Below are 26,078 nucleotides of genomic sequence, written 5' to 3'. Positions count from 1 at the left end.
AGGCACTAGTAGGGAGGTTTAAGCACAAGGGCGGCCACGGTGGTGCAGTGGTTAGCATTGCCGCCTCACAGCAAGAGGTTCTCTGGTTCGATCCTTGGCTGGGGTGCCTTCTGTGTGGAGTCTGCATGTCCTCCCTGTGGTCATGTGGGTTTCCTCCGGGTGCTCCGGTTTCCTCCCACATCCCAAAGACATGCTGCAGGTGGATTGGACACTCTAAATTGGCCCTAGGTGTGCGTGTGAGTGTGCCTTCTGTGGAAGGTTGGGCGCCGGGCTGACAACTCGACACCGTAAAACTTCACTGCCATTCAATGTGCGGACAAGGCGATCCGCTGTGGCGACCCCTAACCGGGAAAAAGCCGAAAGAAGAAGAAGAAGAAGAAGAAGGGAGGTTTAAGCACAAATAAGCAATGGTAAGCGTATGTAAGCACTAGTAAGCAGGCTTAAGCCTGTTTGCACGGCGGTAAGCAATGACTACACTGGTTAAGCAAGGTTAAGCAAATCTGGAGCTAACACTCTGTAAGCAGATGTATCGGCAGGTTAGCAGTGCTTACCTCCTCACAAACCCACTAACACCTGACTAAACATTCCTTAACCACTCTGTATCCAATGGCCCTTGTTCTGCCCAGCAACAAAATAAACAACCTCTGCTGCGCTCGAACACAGAACCCCACACACCATAGGCAAAGTGATTTACCACTATGCCATGTCAGATATACATAACCATGATGTATTCAAAACATATCAACCAGCCCAGTCATTCAACAGTACAGAGAATGTAATCCAACATGTAAATGTATTTGGGTGAGCAAATACAGTAATATCTAAACAGATACAACATATCAAAAGATGTAGATATCTATATATATATCCATAGTAATATAGACACATATATATATATATATATATATATATATATATATATATATATATATATATATATATATATATGGCCACACATCTGTAGATAGCAATGGTAGATTGACAAATACATATATGTCCACATGCACCATTAATGGGGTTGAGAAGCCCCAAACAATATACATCATGTACGAATAGGCATATCCCCACCACCACAGCCAAACACATCCGCCCTGCAATACACTAAAGTGTTACAGATCACATAAGCAAGACCTGACATGACATGTGCACAACATGTAAACCCACCTGTATGATTTCAGGCTGGCATTGGTAACATATCATGCAGTACAGTGTGGCTCCCACAGGAGATGTAACATATGAAAGCTATCAACATCCCCAGGATACAGATACACAGACACATATATGCAGATACAGATATATATATCTATATAGATATATCTATCTATATATTTATATATATATATATATATATATATATATATATATATATATATATATATATATATATACACACACATGCAGAGATATGTACAGTAAGATACATATGTAGAAGGTGCACACAATATGGAACAACCACCATGCCTACAGTTAACACCTTAACAACTGGACACTGTATGGGCCACCCATACAAATGACAATCATTGCCTGCAGCATATACCCACAGAGAGGTCATAGGGTAAAACACCACACACAGGTTTGCAGACATGGATAACCTTTATCTGTGTACTATTACAGTTCTATATGCCATGTATTATAGCTGTTCAGAGACTGACATCCATATAAACAGAGTAATTCAACTGTGAAACTGTTATACTAATACAGTAGTCTGGAAAGGTTCACAACTGTTGCTGTTCAGGCCAAGCCCTTCATATTGTACAATAGTAAAGACAGACTGGGCCACAGGATACCAGTCTATCAACAGTAAGTAATGCAGGTGTATAGTTCAGCAACCTCTATCTACACTCCATACAAAATCACTAGGTGGTAAAGACTTCAGCAGACCAAATGGGATGCAACTGTTACATAACAAGGCATAACTGACATCATCACAAACACACTGACAAACAGAACAGTCTGTATGGCAGAAGGCAGTAGGCCTGCATTAACCCGATTTATGTAAGTAATGTAAATATAGGTGAAGTGCATGGTATTGTACATCCAGATACCTTAAGGCAGTTCACCCCTGATACCCCCACATTTTGTAACAGCCTAGGTCATTTATGGTGCACCCCCCCAGACTCAATAATACAGGGCCATGTACCACTGTTACATACACTGGCCTCTGGAGTGCATAGGGACACACATGTATTGTGTAGGTGAAGCTCACACATATATGGCCTCAGCCCCACCATATGTGTGGGGGATACAACAGCAGTGGACTGATGGCAGCAATGGTAGTGTGACATACTCACAGCCCACTACAGAACAACCCCAGACAGCATGTCATATGTGCAAAGCTTGGTATGTAGGTGGAGGACAGAGGCTGGAACACAGGCCCATATGTGGAAAACAGTTGCCATACACTAAGCAAGTCGCTGGTGTCACAGCATAGTCTGCAACATACCCTTAGTCAGGGAACTGAGGTTAGAAACATAAATGGATGTAGCCATGTACTGATAGCACTCAATACACACACTGCCAGTGAAATATCAGACACAGCATCTGTGTGGAGGACAGACATAACATGATAGGCACAACTCTGGCCACCAAGAGGATAGGCCCACAGGTGTGAGCTATGCAGACAGACTGCATTCCAAAGTAAACTAGTATGTACACACACACCCTGTAACACCAGTACTATACAAAGCATAACACACCTCTACTCACACTCTGTCTGTAGTTCTGGAACCTCCTACAAATATGTGGCTGGACTGAGTGTGCCAGTTCTCCTGTAAGAGGTATTGCTACCTGCTGTCTGTAACACTGATGCCCACACACAGGAATGATGTTCATCATACAGGAAAGGTAAAGGAGCCACTTCCACATGATATGGGGATTCATAGTAGGTGGTTGCCATGACAGTGGTAATTGGAGGTACTACACAGCAAGCTGCATGCAGTTAGCAAGTGGAGGACACTGATTGGTGCAGAGGCCACCACCTGATCATGTGCACCACCTACTAAAGCCAGGCTGCAATCTATTCAAAGCAGCTCAATCCATTTACTGGAGAGAGAGGGAGAGAGACAGAGAGAGAGGAAGAGAAAAAGAAAGAAAAGACAAAGCTCTTCAAACAAAAAGCTGACATCACAGGCATTTAGCCAGCTGTCATTCAACAAGACATCATTCCCACAACAGGTATGTGAGGCATATATACTTGTAATAGCATGTAGTACCTGGTCCATCATAATGGGATAGATGATGTGGAATGAGCTATATGTGCCATCAGGTGTTGTTGTGATGATGTTCAACTGTACAACTGCTATGGACAATAGTATATGTCCCTGTGTGAAGTGGGCCATAGCCATTAACTGTGCATGTCAGCACTGACAGACAAGATGTAAGCCATCATAGTGTGTGTAGTATAATGGAAAGTATGTATATTACGTGGCCAATAGCTGGTGGTGGAAGTAATGCCATTAGGATGGACATGTGGGAGCCACGGCCCACCACTGGCAAAATACTCAGGTGAATCTGTCATGTAGCATGCCAGAATGCCATAGGTGTGTAATAAGGTTTCCTGCCATCAGCGCCTACATATACCCCCCTAATGTCAGGCAGTGTCCATATGTGGCACCTGTCTGTATTGTAGCAAGACAGAACAGTGCAGCTGTGCAGGAAGGTGTTGCGAGATTATGGAGCTGTTGTCTGAATGTACCCCACATATCAGTATGCATATGTGTACATATGTCACATATATAATATTTAACGATATATATGTATATCAGCATGTAGGTCCAGAAATGTACATATACCCATGTGTAGACATATATATGTGCACATATATATGAAGTCACATATATCTACACACATATAGATAAATATTGATATGCAAATGTCTACAGCTGTACAAACACACACACTAACAGATATGTATGGTAAGACATGTCACATATATCACTACCACAGTGATGTGTGCTATGTGTGAGGCAGCAGCACACATAGCAATGCAGACAGATATCTACAACTGGCAGTGTGTGTACCATGGATGGGTATGTCACATGTTAGTCCCATCCTAGCACCACAACGCCCCCACTGGTGAAGTATGCTATGGGAATATGGGTAAGTATGGCAGATACACATGTGGAGGTGGTCAGGATTGGTAGATATAGAGGACAGTCTACAGGGGTGGTATGTGACACATGTGGTGGGTAAACACCGTGGATGGTATGTGTGGTCTGTGATGTGGCACATCATGGTCCCCAATATGGGCACAATGGGAACAAGGCTCCCACCAACTCCCACTCACAACAGCAGTCCATGTCCTGGAGGTGCCCGGTCTGGTGGCTGAGCAGGAGGAGCATTTTGGCCATGTCAATGTGTACTGGGTGCCTCAGATGTATGTAGCACATCCCTCATGTGTCTGTGGAGCCTGGTATGAAACAGGCCCTAGACTTGAGCTCAGGGGACAGGGGCATGTTGGTGTGTGCCTGAGGGGGGTGGGTCAACATCTCCTGGGTGGTTCCACCTGATGGTATGGCTGTAACAGTACACGAGGAGGCCCCAGGTTGGCACACACATGTGATGTGGCCGGGTATCCTGGTCAGATGGGTGTGGAGAGGTGGATCAGCTGGCCAATAGAACATATACATGCTATTGTGTCACTGTCATAGTACATATGTTGGTAGTAATAGTCTATACAATCCCGGTACATGTGCAACAGCATGCATAGAACCCCCCTATAACACAGACTGTCAGATGTACAGCAATCTGAGAGCAGCCATACCACTGGCATATATGCAACCATAGTGGCCCTGACAATGGCATGCAAGTGAATAGTCTGTAACAGGCTTGCAATGTTAGTGTTCACACAGGGGACATGGCTACAATCACATAGCAGAAGGTGTGGTACACTACACAGTCTGTCCAAAAGGTAGTTAAGCTGTAGCCATACCTAATGAGTTGTGTGTATAGTCTGTTGAGGCTGATATGGTGGGGGGTGACAGAGATGTGGCTGGAAGCACATACACAGGGCCAATATTCACATGTTGCTGTGATAACCTCATACATGTACTGTTGTAACAGAGTTTGTTGCAACATGTGTCCTATGAGGGATATGAAGTCAGTAACTGTCAGGGCTTTCACCATCTACAGACTGCAATCCTCGCACTATCTTCTGCAGTTCACAGATACAAGCTCAGTGGGTATCACATGACACCAAGGGCACAACACTCTGCCCAGTCTGCAGACAACCCTGCAGATATGGATTCCTCATAAACATAGTACTGACATGGCAGGTAATACAACATGTAGGACAGCCATATCCACACATACACTCTGTTAAACCAACATTACTCCACATGCAGTATAGCAGCACTTACAGTCTGCAGTCAGGTCAGGCACATCCCCCTCCTGTGTGTTGCCCTGTTTCCACAGTGTAAGTTGTTAGAGGTAAATCCCCAATCCATCTGAGATGCATTTCAAGCTCTAGTTCCTGCACATAGTGGATGTAAAGGGCCAACAACAAAATGATGTTCTTATATATTGGTGAGCATTACCATGCAATTAGCTATGGGAATGTTACCACAGCTATTCCACATGCACTCAGCAAGAGGAGGACTGTAATTGGTGCAGAGGCCATCAGCTGATCATGGCCATCACTTACAAAACACAAGCTGCTGCCTAGCAAAGCAGGTGTGCATCCCACATCCACCAGAGAGGGTGTGGGCGGGACAGACAGAGACAATGTATGTCAGGGAAGGTGTGGGTGAGTAAAACTTCAGCATGTTTGTGTCACACACCTACCAGTACAAGGTTTCAAACACCTGACTGACTATGCATAGCTATCACATGTGTATGTAGTTATTGCATGCGCCACATAGCTTAGATGTTGGTGAGCTGTCCAGACATATATGTGCTGGTGAGTGACATCTGCAACGCTGTTGCGATACAGTAGGTGTAGCACACGAGCCTTTCCACATGAACAGGTGTCAGCGTCAACACAGCCACACTCTTTAAGGGACTCATACACATTGTCACACTTGGCAGGGTAACAAATACACTTCCTAACCACTTACCTTGCCACAATACAGTAATTCATAGGTATCAATTGGCCCACAGGGGTTATCCTGGGGTTCTATGGTCAAAGGGTATGTGATGGTGTCTGACATTCGAGAGCATGCTTCAGTATGCCAGTGGGGATGGTACTGGGTGTGAATGTGGTTGGAAGCATCATACACCACACACACAGACACAGGGTGCTAGTACCGGCATGCATGGGTGCAGTGCTTCACGGGTGTGTAGTGGTTGATGGTGCCAGACAGCTGTACAAGGCTAGGTGAGGGGTATACATTGGCATCAGGCCACATGAGAATGGTCTGCATTATGGCTAAGGGGTGTAGTGTCCGGAAAGGACCACACAGGTGGGTATAGTATTCATCATCCAGTCTCCTGGGTTGCTATTGTGCATGGCCAGTGCTGTGCAATGCTTGGAATGTATGTGTTCTATACACCATGACATGGACGGTATTTGGAATGTGCACAAATCCCACATTCATGTACAGTGGCATGTGGAAATGTACCTGGTTTGTCTGGCCCATGTTGTGTACACAGAATGTTATCATCAGATGTGACAGTCCGGCCCTCATGTGGTGGGGCCAGGTAATGGACAGCAGGTTGACCCTGCACCTACATTGATAGCATGCTACAGGTATTCCCTGGTGTCAATGGCATCTGTCCATACAGAGCATGTCTGTAACGCATGGTATGTCCTTTGTGGATCACATGTGATGGAACCACAGTTGTTGCAGGCATCCAGTGGGAAACATAATGATGGTGCACTGTCTGCAATTATGTGCCTATCATACTGATGGACAGGGTGCCATGGCCTCTGTAGGCCACTGCATTCACACCATAGTTACTATCAGTCACCAATATGCAGTGTACTACACATATCATGGCTGTTGCCTCGCCATGTGTGTGTGTATGAGACATGGGTTGAGAGTGTGCTCTGGGTAATACTGGGGTTGCTAACTGTGATTGCCTGGCCTTGATGTCACATGTATGGGTATGAATATGCACCCCAGCCTCCCGGCTATTTCAAAGCTGTTTTCCCTGTACAGTGGACATTATGATATGTACTAGTGCCACTATATAAGAAAATTGCAAAACACGCTACATATTGAGCCCAGGTGTCACACACGCACACCCTCCTCCACAAAGGATATGAGGTACAAACACACACACACACACACGCACATGTCATGTCCGGGAGTAGAACCCCTACCTAACTAGTTTATTACACTACAGCACTACACAGTTATAGTACACTCCACAGTGATTACTGCAGTACTCCTTCCCCAAAGGTGTATATGAGATTGGCTGACATCAGCAGGATTGCCAAAGTAGGGCATTTGACATGTACTGAGTGTGACTAGCCTAAAATACATTGCTCCCTACTCAGACAGTGGAACACACACAAAACATCCAGAACTGCCATGGGTGGGTATAGAACCCTACCAGAGTTCTGAATCACACTACAGCAGTAAGCAGTTATGGCACACGCTATGCAGATTACTGGCTACATCCTTCCCAGAGGTGTATTTTGGGGTGGATGACATCAGCAGCCTTACCAAGGTAGAGTATTTAAATTGTAGGGGGTGTGCCTACCCTACAAAATATTGCTTGCTACACAGAGTCAGACAGGCACACACACACAAACAGATGCCAAGGCTGGGGTTAGAACACCTACTTAACTAGTTTATCACACGACAGCAGTACACAGTTACGGCATGCACCACAGAGATTACTGGCTGATCACTTCCCCAAAGGTGTATTTCACAGCTGATGACATTGGCATACCTGTCAAAGTGGACCTTTGGAGGTTTTAGTGTCTGTGAATGGACTCAAAAGCATTGCTCCCTAAACTATTAAAGGAACACACACACACATCCACACTTGCCATGTCTGGGAATAGAACACCTACCTATGTAGTTTATCATACTACAGCAGTACGCAGTTACAGGACACCCTACAGAGATTACTGGGCTACAGCTTCCCAGAGGTGTAATACTAAGTGGATGACATCAGCTGCCTTGCAAAGGTTAAACATTTGGATTTTGGGGAGTGTGGCGAGCCTAAAAAGCATTGCTTTCTACACAGACAGTCAGAAACACTCATACACAGTTGCCATGTCTGGGAATAGAACACCTACCTATTTTATCACATGACAGCAGTACGTAGTTACAGGACACATTATAGAGATTACTGGCCTACAATCTTCCCAGAGGTGTATTTCTAGGTGGGTGACATCAGCAGCCTTGCCTAAGTTGTGCATTAAAAATGTTAGGAGTGTAACTACCCTAAAAAGCATTGCTCTCAACACAGTCAGACAGACACGCACACACACACACACACACACACAGTTGCCATGTCTGGGATTAAAACACCTACCTAATTACTTTATCACACAACAGCAGTACACAGTTACAGGACACGCTATAGAGATTACTGGCCTACAATCTTCCCAGAGGTGTATTTCTAGGTGGATGACATCAGCAGCCTTGCCTAAGTTTTGCATTTAAATTGTTGGGAGTGTGACTACCATAAAAGGCATTGCTCTCTACACAGTCAGAGAGACATGCACACAAACACACACACAGTTGCTATGTCTGGGATTAGAACACCTACCTAACTATTTTATCACGACAGCAGTACACAGTTACAGGACACGCTGTAGAGATTACTGGCCTACAATCTTCCCAGAGGTGTATTTCTAGGTGGATGACATCAGCAGCCTTGCCTAAGTTGTGCATTTAAATTGTTGGGAGTGCGACTACCCTAAAAGGCATTGCTCTCTTCACAGACAGACACACACACAAACACACACACAGTTGGCAAGTTGGGGATTTGAACTCCTACCTAACTAGTTTATTACACTACAACAGTACGCAGTTACGGGATGCACCACAGAGATTTCTAGGCCACAACTCTCCCAAAGGTGTATTTCACATTGGATGACCTCAGCAGGCTTGTCATAGTAGGGCTATGGTGAGGGCAGTGTGTGTGCATGGGCCATTACCCATTCATCTAGGGGTTGACACGCCACATGCGGGCACACACAGGGTCATATTTCACAGATAAGTGTATGCAGTTGCTAGAAGATTACTTCCTTGTACAGTCATGTTGCACAGCTGGCACGTGCACCACCTTGTCTGTACTGCTGACAGATACTGGTGGCTAGTATCTGCAGTGAGTGACATCTGCACCTCATGTGTTTGGGGACCTTTGGCTGTGTGCTGGGTGGGACAGGCCTGGATGGCTCCTTGTCACAGTCACCCTCTTTCACACATCTATGTCTGTCTACCTTTGGCATATTATAGTGTGCTGTCCTTACATATATGTCTGTATTCCTATCCACTGTGTGTGCAAGGCATGAGTGGTGCATACTGACGAATATATGCACTAACAACTGCGACTGCCAGACATGTCTGGTCCACTGGTTCTTGCAGACATGGTCTTCATGTGTTTAAGTCTGTGAGCATGCCCAATGTGACCTTTCAGTATGTTGTTGACTTATATTGCCTTCATTTCTCTATGTGTATGAGCATGCACAGTATGGCCATCTGTATTACATGTGTGGGTTAAGTCCAGGTAGTTTGTACTGCAATGCTGATATTTGTGTTGTACACTGACAGGTTGCATGCTGTCTCAGCAGGGTATCCATCGATCAGTTGACATTGACTGTTACTACATTTCTACATTGCTGGGGGGGGCCACACCTGACTATTTATACATTTCTACGGAGGATTGGGGGGGCACACCTGACTGTTACTATATGTCTATGTAGGATGGGGGGCACACCTGACACTAGTACACATTTGCTAGGACTGTACTGGTATGTCGGGTGCTCCATTTCAGTCTGTGGTCTTACCTATCGTGCTGACTAGAGGCATACAAGTGTACTACAGAACTTAGCTTATAATTACCTATATATAAGTATCTGACTTCCTAGCCTTCACAACTGACATCCCACTGGGGGGGAGGGGTTGCCCATAGGCCTCATTCAGAGGCCATAGCACAGCCTTTGTTTGTGTTTGTCTACACCTGTCCTGCTGGCTGTAACTGTTGTTGGGTATGTGACCCCCCCCTGACTGGCATGTGTGAGTCACGTACCTTGTGGGTGTCCCAGTATTGAGGGTGGTGCTGTAGGGCTGCCTATGTTGGATGCACATACTACACTCCCTACACATGGTTAGGCACAGGTAGTATAATGTTTGGCATCCCTTTTACTGTATGTGAGAGTCAGAGAGAGGTGTTATTCCCTGGGTTCCTCCCATGTCAGTGTATGTGCTATGCGTTGCCTCTTTTCCAAGGCCAGGGCATACTGGGCACACCTCCTTCTGCCTACTGGGGCTGGCTCAGGTTGTTCCTCCTCTGAGTCACTCTGCACCTGTGCAGGCCTTGGCAATGGTGGGGGGCTGTGTGGCCCTGCCCCGTGATGTTCCTGCTGCATCTGCTTCCACAGGATCATATTGTGTAGCATGGCACATACAAGGACAATTTGGGTACATGTAGCTGGTGAGTACTGAAAGGCTCCACCGGATGTGCCCAGGCACCAGAACTGTGACTTGAGCATCCCAAACACACGCTCTATTATGATTCTTGTTTGTGCGTGTGCCTCATTATGGAGTTCATGTTTGGGTGTGTGTGCATTTCTGATGGGTGTCATCAGCCACGGCTCCAGTGCGTATCCAGCATCCCCCACTAGATGACCGTGTCGGATGTCTCCATTGGCAACTCTCTGGTACAGCTGCATCAGATGCCAGATGTGGGAATCATGATAGCTTCCAGGGCAGCCAGCACACACGTTCATTATTATGCCCTGAGCATCACACACGACCTGGCAGTTGATGGAGGTGAAGCCCTTGTGGTTGATGCAGACCCTACCCTGCTCACTGGGTGGTGCTTTTATGCATATGTGCGTGCAGTCTATAGCACCCACTACCTCAAGGTATTCTGCTATTTGGAGAAACAGTTGCATATTGCTGGCCAACGCCTCACTGGTGTTGGGGAAATATATGTGCTTACCAACATGTGCTGACATGGCATCCAGGAACTGGTGAAGTACCCTAGATGCTGATGCCTATGAGATCCCCATCATATCCCCAGTGGCCTTTGGAAGGTACCTGCAGCTAGTATTCTTAGGCCTACACATACCTTTGTATCTACTGGGATGGGTTCCCCTCTGTTAGTTCTGTGTGCGAGGAGTGGCCGGCACAGCTCAACAATTTGCTGTAGGAGGTTCCTGTCCACCCTATAGTGCTCCACTATCTCCAACTCATGTAGCCCTTGGTAGGTTACCCTGGGTCTGTACACTTTTCTCTATCTCCTCACTGTGGGTTGCTTGGCAGCATTCACATCCTCACCACCCTCAGCCTCTTCCACAAGTTGTTGTATGGTAGCTATTGCAGCCCCTAACATTTTGCAGTTGTGAGTGTTAAAGTTTCCCCACTTGTTTACACCGGTGGTGTAGAGTGTGGGAAAAAACAAAGGGGAAGGTATTTGCTTAGTTTATAGTTGTGTTCTGGGCTGAGCTGGTCTGCTGCCTGTGTAATTGGCTGATTCTGATACATTTCACTTGCCAGCTAAGCTAGTTCTCCATGATTACCTTCCTACTGCTGTTTTCCCTTCCCATTGCCTTCCTGTTTAAGCCCATGTGTGCACCGAGCAGAGTGCTCAAATGTGCACACTGCTGCTATTTCCTGGTTTAACCTCTTTTTTCTTCCTGTACAACCCGGTGCGTGCCACACATACCTGCTTAGGCTTTGTAAAGACTGTTAGGCAGGTTTAGACACCCCCCCCCCCCAGCTTAGCTGTGCTTAGCTAGGGGCAAACCCGAGCCACAGGGCACCAATCTGCTTACAGTATGTCTGACACCCTCCCCATTATGTCACCTACCTCCTAGGTATGCAACCAGCTATTCATACTCTTACACTGTTTGGACCTGCCTCACATCCTGGGGAAACTGGGATTCACTATCCTTCCCCCCATTTGCATAGGATTGCCTGCTAATGCATGGTTACATGTCTCACACTGCGCCTTCCCCCTTAGCAACCACTACTCACTGGCTATGTTGTCTTCTGCCTACCACTGACTTGCATGGCAGAATACTGATTTTAGTTAGAATGCTTAATTTATGTTTGTTTTGTTATTTTCTCCCTGATCCCATTTGCATGCCGCTGCCCTACGCTTAAACAGCCGGGATCGGCTAATAGGAATTAAAAGTTGATTTTTTTAAGTTTTGTACTGTTTGCAATGACATTTATTTGGGGCTGTCATAGTTCTGTTTTGGATTTTGCAGACGTACTCGGTTACTAACCGAGTACATTTCTGCTGATAGCACTAGTCCTGCACGGATGGTAGCAAGCTTCCTGGATCGCAAATTCACCTCATTTGCATGGATTTCTCCTGCAAATGGGGTGATTTCCATACAAGGGCTATGTCCATGCAAGATTAGTGCAGGAGTGCTCGTGCATACCTGTGCAGGCTGTTCCTGGATTGCACGGCGGACATATTCCCTGCTTGAGCTCCTGCACCAATCTTGCACACCGTGCAAGCATTTGAGAAGCCGGGGGAGTGTCTTACATACAAAGAGACACAAAGTCATAAAATGCCAGGATTTGCAGACACAAATAAGGGCAATGTGGAAGAAAGATACCCAGACAGTTCCAATAGAAGTAGGAGCAATGGGTCTTATAAAAAAGAATTTACAATCATATTTAGATATGTTACCAATTCATGTAACTGTATGAATTGCAGAAGGAGTCATTACTGGGCATATTGTGGGTGCTGCGAAGAGCACTTCTGGCTAACATCAAAGGTTGACACAATACAAATTTCATGAACTTTAATCATACTTTGACTTAGGAATAGGGCCCATTCCTGTCATGGTATTAGAAACCCAAAAGACGTAGAGAAATTAAAAAGTGAAACACCCAAATTTAACAACGCTGAACTTCTAATAACACTCCTAAAAATCAACAATAGGAAAAATATATGTTTAACAGCAATTTATATACCACTAGGCAATAGCATTGATACTGCTGAAAACATCCTGTATTGGATATCCCAACAAATTAACCATGAAACTGTAATGCTTGGAAACTTAAATATAGACTGGCAACTCATAAATTCCAATAGCCCCAATGAATCCATAAACTTTTACAACTTCAAATGATTAAAAACCACACCACTAGAATTAATAAAACTTCAAGGAGACACTAAACATTAGACTGGATCCTTACAAACAAACCAGACAAACTGACAAAAGTAGGCTTCCTTTCAGACAGCATAAGTAACCACATACCGACATATGCCATTAAAATGCACCATAGCTTAGATAAACATGTTATCTATAACCAAATACAAAATACAGCTAAATTCAGCAAATATATTTTAAATGAAACACTGAAACAATATATCTGGAATGTACTTAGAACAATGCCACTAGATACTGCTGTAGAACACTTTAATAACATTTACTTACAGACCTTAAATAATCTAGCACCAGCACATAATAAAAGAGTAAAGTCCAATCCTACACCATAGCTAACAAAAGAAACAAAAAAAGTCATGATAAAAAGGAATAAAACCTGGAAACATTTGTATAAAAATAGAAATCAAAATGCCTTCCAGCAATTTAGACATCTTAGAAACCTTGCAAAACTCCCATGTCAAACAGGACAAGCAAACATACTAAACATACTATACCAGCCTACAAGACAAATATCAAAATAACCCAAAACATTTTTGGTCATCACTAAATAATCTACTCCACCCTGGCAAGATCACTACTCCCTCTCCAAAAATCGACATTATGACAGACTCTATGCCCACACAGTTTAATTCCTAATTTGTACAATTATTATCTCTCTTAGACACTAATGTGTCTGCCCCCACCCCTGTCCAATCAAAAGCAGTGACCACGCTTCAGTTTTAGTCAAGTACCGTCTCATTCAAAATGAAGTTGCTCCTTAAACTAAAAACTACCTCCACAGCTGTAGACAAACTACCATCAGACTAAAAATGGCCACAAACATCATAGCCTTCCCTGTGTCCATACTAATTAATAGGTCCATAGCAGAAAGATACGTCCTATCACTATTGAAAATAATAATCTTAACAGGACATGCTGGAGAGGCAGATATGTCTCCCAGAGGTTGCCACTCCTCTAGAGCAAACTTCCAATCATGTAAAACAGAGCTCCTCAATGACCCTATTTAAGTGTAACCTGGATATTTGGATGGGAACTTGTAAATTTACACCAGATATTTCACCTATGTCCTTCTTAGATAGGGGCAGCCAGTGCTGATCTTAAATTCATGCACAAACATAGACTATATATCTTGTTCCATAAGGAAACAAGAGTATAATGTGGCTAGACTTGTAGAGGCCTTAGGGCCAATAGCCTAGTATCCTCCTATGATCCTATGATCTATCTGCGTTCCTAGGTCTTTAACCACTAGGTCTACTTTTATGGGTGTGCTATCACTATAATTATTTTCAGGGATATCTGGTTTACTGAAGGGATTTCATTTTTAGGCCTGTTTGCAGGACGTCAACGTCATTTGTTGATTTGATGATTGCTCCCAGAAGCAAACTTGGTAAGCCAGAGGTTCCCAACATTGTCCTTCACTTCAGAGAAGTATATGCCAAACAGGAGGGGACCCAACAATGAGCCTTGTGGGACACCTCTAATAACAAGTTTCTTACCAGAAGTGGATTCACCTATCCAGGGAATGTGTATCTTGTCAGGAAGACAGTCCGTAATGCACCTGATAATGTAGGGGTTTATGCCTAATGCAGTAAGTTTATCTATGAACCCAGAGTGCAGGATTGTGTCAACAACTTTGGTCAGGTCTAGATAACAGGTGTGTATCGTTTTACCCTCATCCATGGCCCTGGCAACTTTCTTGAATTCCACCAGATTGAGCAGATAATACCTCTCTTTGACAAAGCCAAATTGGGTATGGTCCAGTGTCTGTAGTTTTCATGTCGTTATTCATCTTACATCTGCCTTTTTCAGAAGCAAAAGTAAATGACATTGCGAGGATGAATTTTTCAATACAGTTCATTAAAGTATACAGATTTTACACAGTCTCTTTTATAATGTGCTTATATTTTCCCATCATTTTTGTCTCTGTTTTATGTTTAGTTTGGTATTCACATTTTATGACAGTCAGATGCCCAGACTTTTTGGCTGGATGTACCTACTTTTCAAGGGCTTTTGTAGCTATTTTCAGTCTGCAGGTTGAGAGATATGGTCATTGTCATGCTCTCAGACCACAGGGACACATACCTTTCAACCCCTTAGCACCATAATTCTGGACTATGGCTAATAGGGACAAATGTTAAGTATTGCTTTTATAAACGTAGAATTTCAGGATTTGTGTTAGCATGCATTTTCCACGAGATGAAGTCTGAAACTCAGTGTATGTCATTTAGTGACTTCAGTCCTCAGTGTTTTGCCAGACAACCACAGATTTTTATTATTTATTTTTATTTGTTAACCTGGTTAGTCCAGCTGAGTCATAAGACCCGTTTTCTGTGGAGATCGGAGGAGAAAAGCTCAATTATACAGAAAAATTATAATAGATTACAAACAGTACTATAAACAGGGAACTACAGATGTTGTGATACAGTATTAAAAGTCTGAAATTACATAGATAATGCCAAATATACTTGTACTTAACATTGCATAGACAAAACAATATAATAGAGATGGTCAGTACATTTTAAAGTGCACACTTTGAGCTAATCCTTTACTTGTTTTTGACCAAAATAAATACGTGGCAAAAATCAGGACAGTTGAGAGGCATGCAGGGGCACTTTTCAAAATATTAGTATAATGAACTTGAGACGTTGACAGAATCAGAAAATTTCAATTAGCATGCATTTCTGAAGTAAAATAAGTATATAACGCTGGTTATCGTGTTATTATATTTATTAAATGTATTCAACTTTCTTTTCTGCCCAAACCGCCAGTTTTCGGGGAGATTGGTAGTGTCACTGCAAAGACGGCTATGCAAACGGATCATAACCAGAAATAAAGCAGTTACGTCATTAGTTAACAAAGTTACAACTACCACGTGAACGAAGTACAACTGTGGTGGCAAGCCGACTCTCACATCCTGTTTTGTCTGTATTGAAGAGTGCAACTGTAAGTGCAAGCCGACGTTTGCATCCTGTTTTGTCCGTTTTGGTTTGATTGTTGCAGTACTGTTTTGTAAATTATCTTTATAAAGCATTACGGAAGTACGTCCTTAATCTGTTGATTGCGGTGGATGTCACCAACAGCACAATTTTATTTGACAGAGAACGTCTTTTTAACGGGGTAGGCAGTTTTGAAAAACTCATAATTGTATATTTGATTACCTTTTATAGACTAGCGTTGCACACTGGCTTAAAAAGAGGTTGTGAGCGTTTGTAGTATATTTTCTGCTGTCGTGAAGGTTTCTTTTCATTTTATTGTTTAGAAAAGTGACAGTTTACCGACTGATACAACTTTTGTAACTGGCATTTGTGTGCGTGGGGTCCGTGAGTCAGACTTAATATTCTTAAACGTTTCTTAACAGCGATGTTCAGGATGCAATGGTGTAACAAGACGCAGTCTAATAGTGTATTGGTTTATTATTTTTTTTTTATTTTGTTAAAATGACCGACGGTAGTCATTGCCCAGAGAAATTACTGTACTCGACGTTATTGGACGTATGTGACAGAGTGTTCTCCCAGATTGTATGTACATATATAAATCCACTGCACAGTTTCATATTATGAAGTAATAGCCAAATGATAATAGTTAAAATATAATTTAAGAAAATAATACAAGAAGAGTAGTGGACAATTTAGGTGATTTATGTAACAAATGTGATTATGAAGAGTTAAGACTTAACTAACGTTGTTGTCTTTTCCACGAAGTGTACACCCCTGAAATGTAATAGTACCTTTTTGAGGTCTGGTGATCGCACCCCCCAAGAAAAAAAAAAAAGAGACACATTATTTGTAGAAAAAAAGGAAAACCGACCCAGGTTACAGATGGCAATTCCTAATCTTCACAGTTATCAGATTAAAATTGTTGTAGTATATTGTGACTGTGGTATCGTTAGATTATGACTGTGGTATCGTTAGATTATAGTAAAAGTCTAGGTTAGAGTCAAAATTTTAAAGAGCTGGAGGTACTGATTACCAAAATGTGTATCCTAAAATGAGGATTTATTGGGTATTGCTGGGGAGTAACCTCAGATTTCCATTAGAGGCTGTAAGAAATAGGTTGGGTTGCCCTGAAAGAATGGGGAATTCCTTTTCAGCAGTAGTTTATATTAAGTATGAAAGATAAGTGCAGATTTTTGTTGCATTGGTACCCGGTTTGCTTGGGATAATACTCAGTAGTGATGCTCAATTTTGTGGTCTGAGATAATTAAATCTTTTTGCTACCTTTCACTTCTTTTGGGGTAAGATTTGTTTTAGAGCCAATGAGCCACTAGAAAACTATAAACCAGGAACAAGTAAGGAAAAAGACCCTCCAGGTCCAAAGCCGAGAACACAATCCGAGCGTACTATTATGCTCCAAATACCAAATTTTTGAATGAATAGTCCCAAATGAAGTATAAAAGGATGCAATATTGCAACTGCCAAAAATAGTCTTTCAAAAGTCCAATGCAAACAGTCAACCGCTTTATTGCATCAACACCACAAACAAACAAGTAAATCCACGAGCGCTTTCGCCCGGTCTTACCGGGCTTTTTCAAGTGTAACAGTTTGAACATCAACGCAGATATTTATAGCGCAAGTGCACTTCACTAATTAGCTCATTGCTAAAAACGTCACCAAGCCTCTGGTGAACCAAACCTACTTAAACGTGTACAAGTTAAAGTAAGTAGTTAAATAAATGTAAATGACTGTAATCACAGTACACGTTAAATCACACTGTTGTTAAGTATAAAACTTGTATGCATACAGTAATACATTAAAATCATGTTTGACAAAAAATATTTAAAAATCAATTATAATTCATTTAGGAAATGGGTGATTGTATCAACCCAACTAGTTTCTAATACACACAATACAAAACTAAAAACCTATTCTCCTAAAACTAACGATGTTCTACCGAAGGTGCTGGATGATTACCATCTATGTTGCAAGTGCTACTGAGTGCTAGGGAAGGAATAGAATGGGGGGCTAGGTGCAAGAAACTAGACTAAGTAATGTAAAACCTACTATAGACATTGGTACCCAGTTTGCTTGGGGATAATACTCAGTAGTGATGCTCAATTTTGTGGTCTGAGATAATTAAATCTTTTTGCTACCTTTTACTTCTTTTGGGGTAAGATTTGTTTTCGCGCCAGTACCTATAAGAGGCAGCCCATACTCTGGTTGATCTAGAAGGACCCCCTTCCCAGTAGTGGTTCTACCTTCCGGAGAGATGAGGTGGAAGATCTTTCTTGCCCAGCAAAGGAGCTTATGGTCTTTGGCTTTGATGTATTGTGTATGTTGCAGATGTATAGGGTCTGCCCAGCTGGAGTCCAAGTAATTTGAAAAGTGAGATGGAATCGAGAGGACTTGGTTGTCTGCAGTATGCTAGGTATTTGGAATCGGACAGAGTTTTTGTTTAGTCCCAGATGTCACAGATTTTTTTTTTGTTTATAATGTGGAGAAGAAGTTTATTGTTTGATAGCCAGCTAGATACATAAGAATAAAGTGGGATTGCAATTTTTTTTTTTTTTTTTATTGGTTGCGGGAAATGGCTGACTTATGTATATGACCATATCATCATTATAAAGGAGAACTGGAATATTTGGTCTGTCCTAAGGGAGTTTGTTGTTAAAAGAGAGAGAGAGAGAGAGCAGAAGGGGCAAGTATGGAGGTTTGCAGGACTCTTGAGTCAGGGAGGTGGAATATGATTTTGAATTTTCAAAGGAGCTGATGCACAGTAATTCCCATTCCATTATATGTATCAGAGTTTTTCTTAAAATATTTAAACTAGTGTTTACTTTAATATTATTTGGCAGTGTATTCCATGCATCAGCTACTGTCTCAGAGAACCATTTGGCACATCTCTCATTTATATAATCTCATATTCATGTTGTCTGATGATTCTCTACTACTGTTTTATAACCCCAAACAGTCACAGAGATAGAGGTCTCTAAATGCCATATATAGCCAAATAAGGCCTTCTCTTAAATGTTTATTTGAAACACTATACAAGTTCTAATATTTTAATTTTTCATAAAAACTTAAATCTTCACAGCTATCGATACCCTTGTTATATTTTCACTGTACTCTTTCCAATTTACTCTTGTTAGTTTTTTATAAAGTTTTCATGTTATCATTATTCCGTATTCCTTTTTGAGTCTGAGTTTATCATTTCTGATTTCCTAGACTTTGTGCATCTTTTTATACAGTTGATTGTTTTATAACTATTATTAACCAATTAGGTGTTTTTCAATTGCAAACATTATACATCTCGTATAATCTTCTGTACAGTCACTGTCAATCAAACATTACACATCTCATTCAGTTACTGCCTTCCCTTAATTCTCATTCCTCCTCCAAAACATTATTCTGCATGCATTGTTCCAACAGTTCCCATTTTTTCTATGTAATTTGCTCCAACCCTATTTCTAAAGGTCCCACTTCATTTATTTTATCTCTGTCACTATATTCACTGCTTCTAGTATGGTTAGTTTAGACTTTGATTTCCATTTTCTAGTAATTGCTTTTTTGGTAGCAACCAGAATTAAACTCGGCAAGGCCTTACTATGTCTAGGCAGTACTGATTCTGTATCATAGCTCAAAAAAGTTGCACCAATTTGTTCACCCAATATTTCTGACAGAGTAGTCTACAAAGAATTTTTAAAGTCTGCCCAGTCATTTCGCTCTCAATAAATATGTTCCCAGATGTCTCTTTCTTCATGTCATATGCTTAGCTTTTCATCTGTATACAGCATATTATTCTCTATTGTCCAAATGGCCAATTTGGTCAAGTTCCTGTACATTTCTTACAGACAGAGCATGTCTGCAGTCAGTTTACCCATTTTCAAGTCATCTGCTGAACACCTCAGATGAAAAAGATCTGAAAGATGCAACCTAAACAAGTATGGGTCTTGGACAGAGCCCTGTGGGTCACTTTGACTGTAACTAGAATTTCTCCTATCCAATTGCTGTCTGACACTTTCCATATTCTACTTGTAAGCCATGCAGCTATCCATCTTATCAAGATTGGATTAATACCCAGGTGTTCTAATTTATTGATTAGTGTTTGTATATGTGACTCTATCAAAGGCTGAATTTAAATCGATATAAGCAATATTTTTTAATATAGCTGTTAAATTATTATTATATACCAACATGTTACAGATAGTTTGAGGGATCTATTTTCAACATATTTATTTATCGTGTTTGTTAACCTGGTAAGTGAGCTGATCCAAATACCCTTTTAAGTCACATAAAGGGCCTGAGGCAACAGTACAGAAGATGGTACAGAAAAGTTAAACATGACGATTATATAAACAGTTACTTATTTGTACAGTTTTAAAAATTGCATGACATTGGATATGAAGAAACATTACATTGGCAGTTTGAAAGCAAGATTAAGCAGACATTGCAAACATGTTAAAATCATTTTTGTTGAATATTCTCAACTTTCAGACTTGCTAGGGCAGATTCTATGACCTAAATCACGACTGGCAAGTTAAATAAATGTGTTTTGTACTTTGGCACTTTTGTTAATTGCAGTGTGTTACTGTATTGGCTATACATTGGATTATTGAATTACTTCATTGTATTACTTTGTGTCTACCCCCTCCCCTGCCTTGACCCTGCACAACTCCCTTCCACTCCTGCTTAATTACAGAGGTATCTTCCTTTTACTGTTCTGTCCTTACCAGCCCTATGGATAGGTTCTGCAGTCTCGACAGTTTTGAGGACTGGTGTAGCCCTGCTCCGTTCACCTCGCTACGCTTGACTCAGTCTGCTCCCCATACCCTGCCCCCATTTCCCACCCCCCCACTACCTCTACATTTATTCTAACCCCAGATCACCTGACCATATCCTCCTCCAATCAAAGAACTCTCATACACACCCCTATTAAATTTCTACCTTAAAAAGGTACATAGTATCTACTTGCCTGCATTCACACCCATATTTGAACCCCCAAACCACTAAGACCCAACCATTACTCACTTATAAAATGCCATTAATCCTAGGATTTCTCTTCCTAACCCTCACATACCTAACAAACATCACATCAGTGTATGCAAACACATTACTAGAAAACACATCATTCCACATAACACTTTCTCAAATATACACTCTCACATTTTCTTTCTATCTCCTCTACATTGTTTAAAGACAGCTTAATCCTACCCATTCATAAGTCTCACATAGCGTCTTGCACTAGAAAAACATAATTTAGATCCATCATAGACCTAGTGGACACAATTAAACACACACCGTTTATCACTAAAAATCTACTTGTATCTGGAGACATACACCCAAACTGTGGTCCACAAAACTCTCTACTCTCTGCTAGGCAAATCTTTGACCTATTGATTCTGAATGTCAACATCAGAAGTATCTCTAACAAACTTTTCTGACCTACACGCATTTATAGCTCACTACTCACTCCCCTGACATATTAAGCATTACTGAGACATGGCTAAAACCTAGTACCCAAAATGAAGAAATTCTCCCACCAGGATATAATATCCTAACACTGGATAGAGTGGGCAAAAAGGGAGGTGGAGTTTGTATTTTTGTAGAGGATAGCATCATCATCAAACCTAAAAATACAATCATCAAACCTCTACAAACCCCCATGCCTAAATTTCAAAATGCCAAAACCTTAGGTTCAATCCTAATCATAAATGACACAAACACTATCATCATTCTCTGCTGTTATATTCCCCCAGGTAATAACTCTTCCATCATTGAAGAAATGTTACAGTGGGCCACAGAAAATCTCCCCAAAGAAACCATCTTATTAGGTGACCTGAACACTGATTGGTCAGCCTGTACCTCTAACAACCCCACTAACCATATTAATGTTTACAGTTGTACCCAGCTTATCCATGAACCCACTAGAATCAACAAAAAACGACCCACAGTCTATTCTAGATTGGACACTAGTTAACTGCTCCAAACAAAACTATCAGACAGGATGCATTCCTGATGATCTTCGGGACCATCTCCCCACCTTCCTCCTGCGGAAACGTACCAACATAGCTAAACTCATTGTTTTAGACAAGTCAGAGACGATCGTAAACGAAATATACAAGAACTAAATGGTATTCTAAAACATAGCAACTGGAAACCACTACAAACCCTAAATCTAGACCAAGCCATTGATTACTTCAACAATATTTCTCATCAATATCCTTGATAGACTTGCACCAATTAGGAAAATAAGAGCCATGGCTAACTAGGGGAAACTAGCGCTCTTCTAAAGTCAAGGGATAAGGCTTGGAAAATTTGGAAGAAAGACAACACTAGCCTAGCCAAACAAAGTTATCTACAACTTAGAAATCGGGCCAAGAGACAAACTAAACTCGACAAACAAAGTTACTTCCTCAGTATCCAAAACAACATTCAAAAGATTCCCAAAACTTTTGGCATGCCATTAACTCTCACCTAAAACCAGGCAACACTGCCACTCCCACTCCTAACTCCACAAATGACAACAAGGGCATTGCCTCCCAATTCAATCACCACTTCACAGAATCCATCTTAACACTATCCTCCCAACTATCCAAAAGCAGCCCTACATATAACCCAACCATATGCCCTGACAACATTCCATCCTTTTTGCTCTCACCCATTCCCATCTCCACAATTAAAAAACACCTCCTGAAACTGAAACCTACTACCCTTGCCACTGACTGTCTACCAGCCAACTTCCTAAAAATAGCTGCTGAATCCTTATCCTACCCTATTTCTATTCTTATAAAGGTGGAAACTCTTACAAATGCTATCGTACATTATTCCACTACATAAAGGTGTAAACTCTTACAAATACTCAAATTATCGCTCCAGTGCCATTCTGTCCCCCTTATCTAAAATACTAGAGAAATGTATATATTCTCAGATAACACAATTCCTAAACTTACACCATCTCCTCTCCTGCACACAGTATGGTTTCCGACAACACCATAGCACAACCACCACTCTGCTGTCTTTCACCAATCTGATCAACCAATATAATAATAATAATAATAATAATAATAACTTTGGGTCTGCAATATTTCTAGACCTCTCCAAAGCATTTGACATGGTTTCACATTCCTTACTACTAGACACCCTGACATCCCTATTCTTTGCCCCTTCCGCTATAGCCTGGTTTAAAAGCTACTGTCAAATAGACAACAATCTGTCCAATGGCAAAGTGCACTATCCCCCTTACTCCCAACTACCATAGGTGTACCACAAGGCTCCATATTAGGCCCACTTCTTTTCTCCATATTTGCCAGTAATCTCCATACCACCACACAGCATGCTTCACTTATACAATACAACTCTTATCTGTTCAGCTCCGTCACTTCCCACCTTACAGCAACTCACCCAGGAATCCTTTAGCTCTGTGGAAAGTTGGATCACTCAGATCCAACTTATCCTAAACCCTAATAAAACCAAATTACTACTTTTCACCCCCAACAAAACCATTTCCACCCCTTTATCCTTCAGTATCTCCTCCAAAAATGGTACTATTATCTCTCCCTTTGACTATACCAAACTCGTAGGCTTTGAAATTGATAAAAATCTACACTTGGACGTCCACATTTCATAAACTATCAAAAAGTCCATAAAAAATGGAAACACTATATAGGCACAAGAAATCCCTCTCGAAACAAGCACAGATTACGCTAGGCCAAACTCACCTCTTGTCTGCCTTAATGTATGCTGCTCCAGTTCTTGCCCAGCTTAGAAAACTTGACCTTTCCAGACTCGAATCATGTTATAATAAAATCGCCAAGTTTGCAAACAACTCCACCTTTAGAACCCGCCATTGCCAGTCTAAGGGAACTTCCCCAGCTACTAACTTATCACCAGTTAGTCATTGCCTGTAATGTGGTAACACATCCAGGAAAAAAACCTGCAGTAGGCCAACTTCTCACCCACTATAATACAAATCGTCCTTTCTGATCTTCCAACAAACCCCTCCTCTGTATCTCTAGGGCTAACAGTACTGCAGGAAAAGCACTGTTCTCCCATTCCATAGCTAGAACCTGGAATAATCTCCCTCCTGCTCTGATAACAACTTGGCTGGAGATTTTCTAACACAGTGGGAAAAGACTGGAACCTCCTTCCCAAGGAACTAACATCACTTCCTTCCTTGCCTCTCTTTAAACAAAGACTTAAAACACACTGGTTATGTCCATGCAGTAAATTTGACTAACCTTTCCCTCTGCTAATATTATTTCTTCACCCTACCAATTTTTCACACATATTTGTATAATTTCTATGATGAAGAACTGAACTGGTGACCACAATGAAACACTTTGGTAGTTTCTATCCTGCTTATTGTTAGTACAATCTAGTCCATAATCACGCTATGTCACTTATCAGTGTAAATAATTAATCTCACCTTCTTTATGATTTCTATACCAGTGTAAATAACTTTTTATCACTATTTTTATTATTGATTCTTGTATATTTTTATTTGAACTACTTTCATTTACCATGTTTCAACTATGAGTACCATCCTTGTTTTGTATTTCAAGTTATGATCTAATTATTAATGCTGGAGCTTTTCTCCCCGGGCCTCTACTGAAAATGGAAATATATCCAGCTAGACTAGCCCGGTAAACAAATGTAAAATATATAAATAAAAATGTCTGTCCCTACCTCTTCTCACTTTAAAAACTCACTTAGAACACACTTAAAGAATAAGTGGCTATGCCCATGTATTACATAAGTCCTCAAATTATTCCACTTGTGTACCTCACTTCATAATATACCTACTGTAATATATATATTACAGTCTAGGTCTTCTCCTCATGCTTACTGATTTGTATGCTTATTCTGTTATTAACTATGTGTACCTTTTTTCCTGTATATGTAGGTCTTGTTATGTCTTCTGCTGTATACTGTATTTTAACATATCGTGTAAAGTTTTACTTACCGTGGAGCTTTTCTCCCTGGGCCTCTGCTGACAATGCGGACCATCCTAATTAACAAATGTAAAATAAAAATAAATAAATTAAATAAAATAAGTTGTACTCAAGTCTGCTCAATGAGGAGGTGTATTTCAGAATTTACATTTTGACACAGTAAACATTGCATTTAAAGGAGTTAGTTTAGTCTGTAACAATTATCTAATGTGGAGATGTTCAGAAAGTGCATTGGGAGAGGTTTTTTTTTCTATTTCCCCTTGGAGTTTGTTTCTTGGGACTGGGCCCAGTTTAGAGAAGGTGCATTGTCCTATAACTTTTGAATGGGGGTCTACACAATGTGATCCCAATTTTCTTGACTACAAAGTTGGGAATAAGTCTGTTGTTGGAGGAATTTCCTCTTTTATTGTCAGACAGTAGCTAACAATCACAATCTTATCAAATCAAGGTGCCTAGGAGATTTGATTTCTGTTACAGGTAGCCAGTTTGGGTTTTTAAGAAGGTTGCAGTGATGCGTGAGAGGGTTGGCAATTAAAGTGAATCTGCATGTTTTGTTTCCTGCTATCTAAAGCTTGTGTGTATTGTAAGCTTAATGGAAAACAAGAATTGTTAAGCCATATTCTTGTTTTGGAAGTGGTACATTTTTACAAAGTACTATGCAGGCAACAAAGAAAGGAAGCGAGATATTTTATAGCACAGTTCTTTGGTAACTGTATTGTTTGTTTTTATTGAAGTTCAAGGAGGGATCAAGAGTAAGGCCTAAATATTTTTATTCAGACAAATGAGAATACTATTGTTATGGCTGTCTCTTCTTTCCAAACATGACTTGCTATGTGTGGAAAGAGCATTAAGCTGTTCTTTTCATGGTTAATGAAGTGCTATTATTCTGTGTCCAGGTGCAGAGATTAGAGAAAGTGTTGGAGCAAGCTTTGAAAATTA

The 26,078-nt window shown here is 41.3% G+C and overlaps 1 protein-coding gene across 2 annotated transcripts in view; it reads left to right on the top strand.

The window, feature by feature from the left end:
* Positions 1-16,130: 16,130 nt before the first annotated feature.
* The window catches only part of GPANK1 (G-patch domain and ankyrin repeats 1), a 174,730-nt gene continuing 164,782 nt past the window's right edge, over positions 16,131-26,078 (top strand). The window contains exon 1 of one of the 2 annotated variants that reach the window (XM_044063330.1): positions 16,131-16,195. The gene's annotated coding sequence lies outside the window, so the exon portion shown is untranslated. The other variant, XM_044063321.1, reaches the window with a different exon arrangement.

This window comes from Protopterus annectens, chromosome 1.part0 (genome assembly GCF_019279795.1).
Source record: "Protopterus annectens isolate FY-2018-M chromosome 1.part0, PAN1.0, whole genome shotgun sequence".
NCBI lineage: Eukaryota > Metazoa > Chordata > Ceratodontiformes > Protopteridae > Protopterus > Protopterus annectens.
This window is presented reverse-complemented; position numbering and strand designations above follow the sequence as displayed.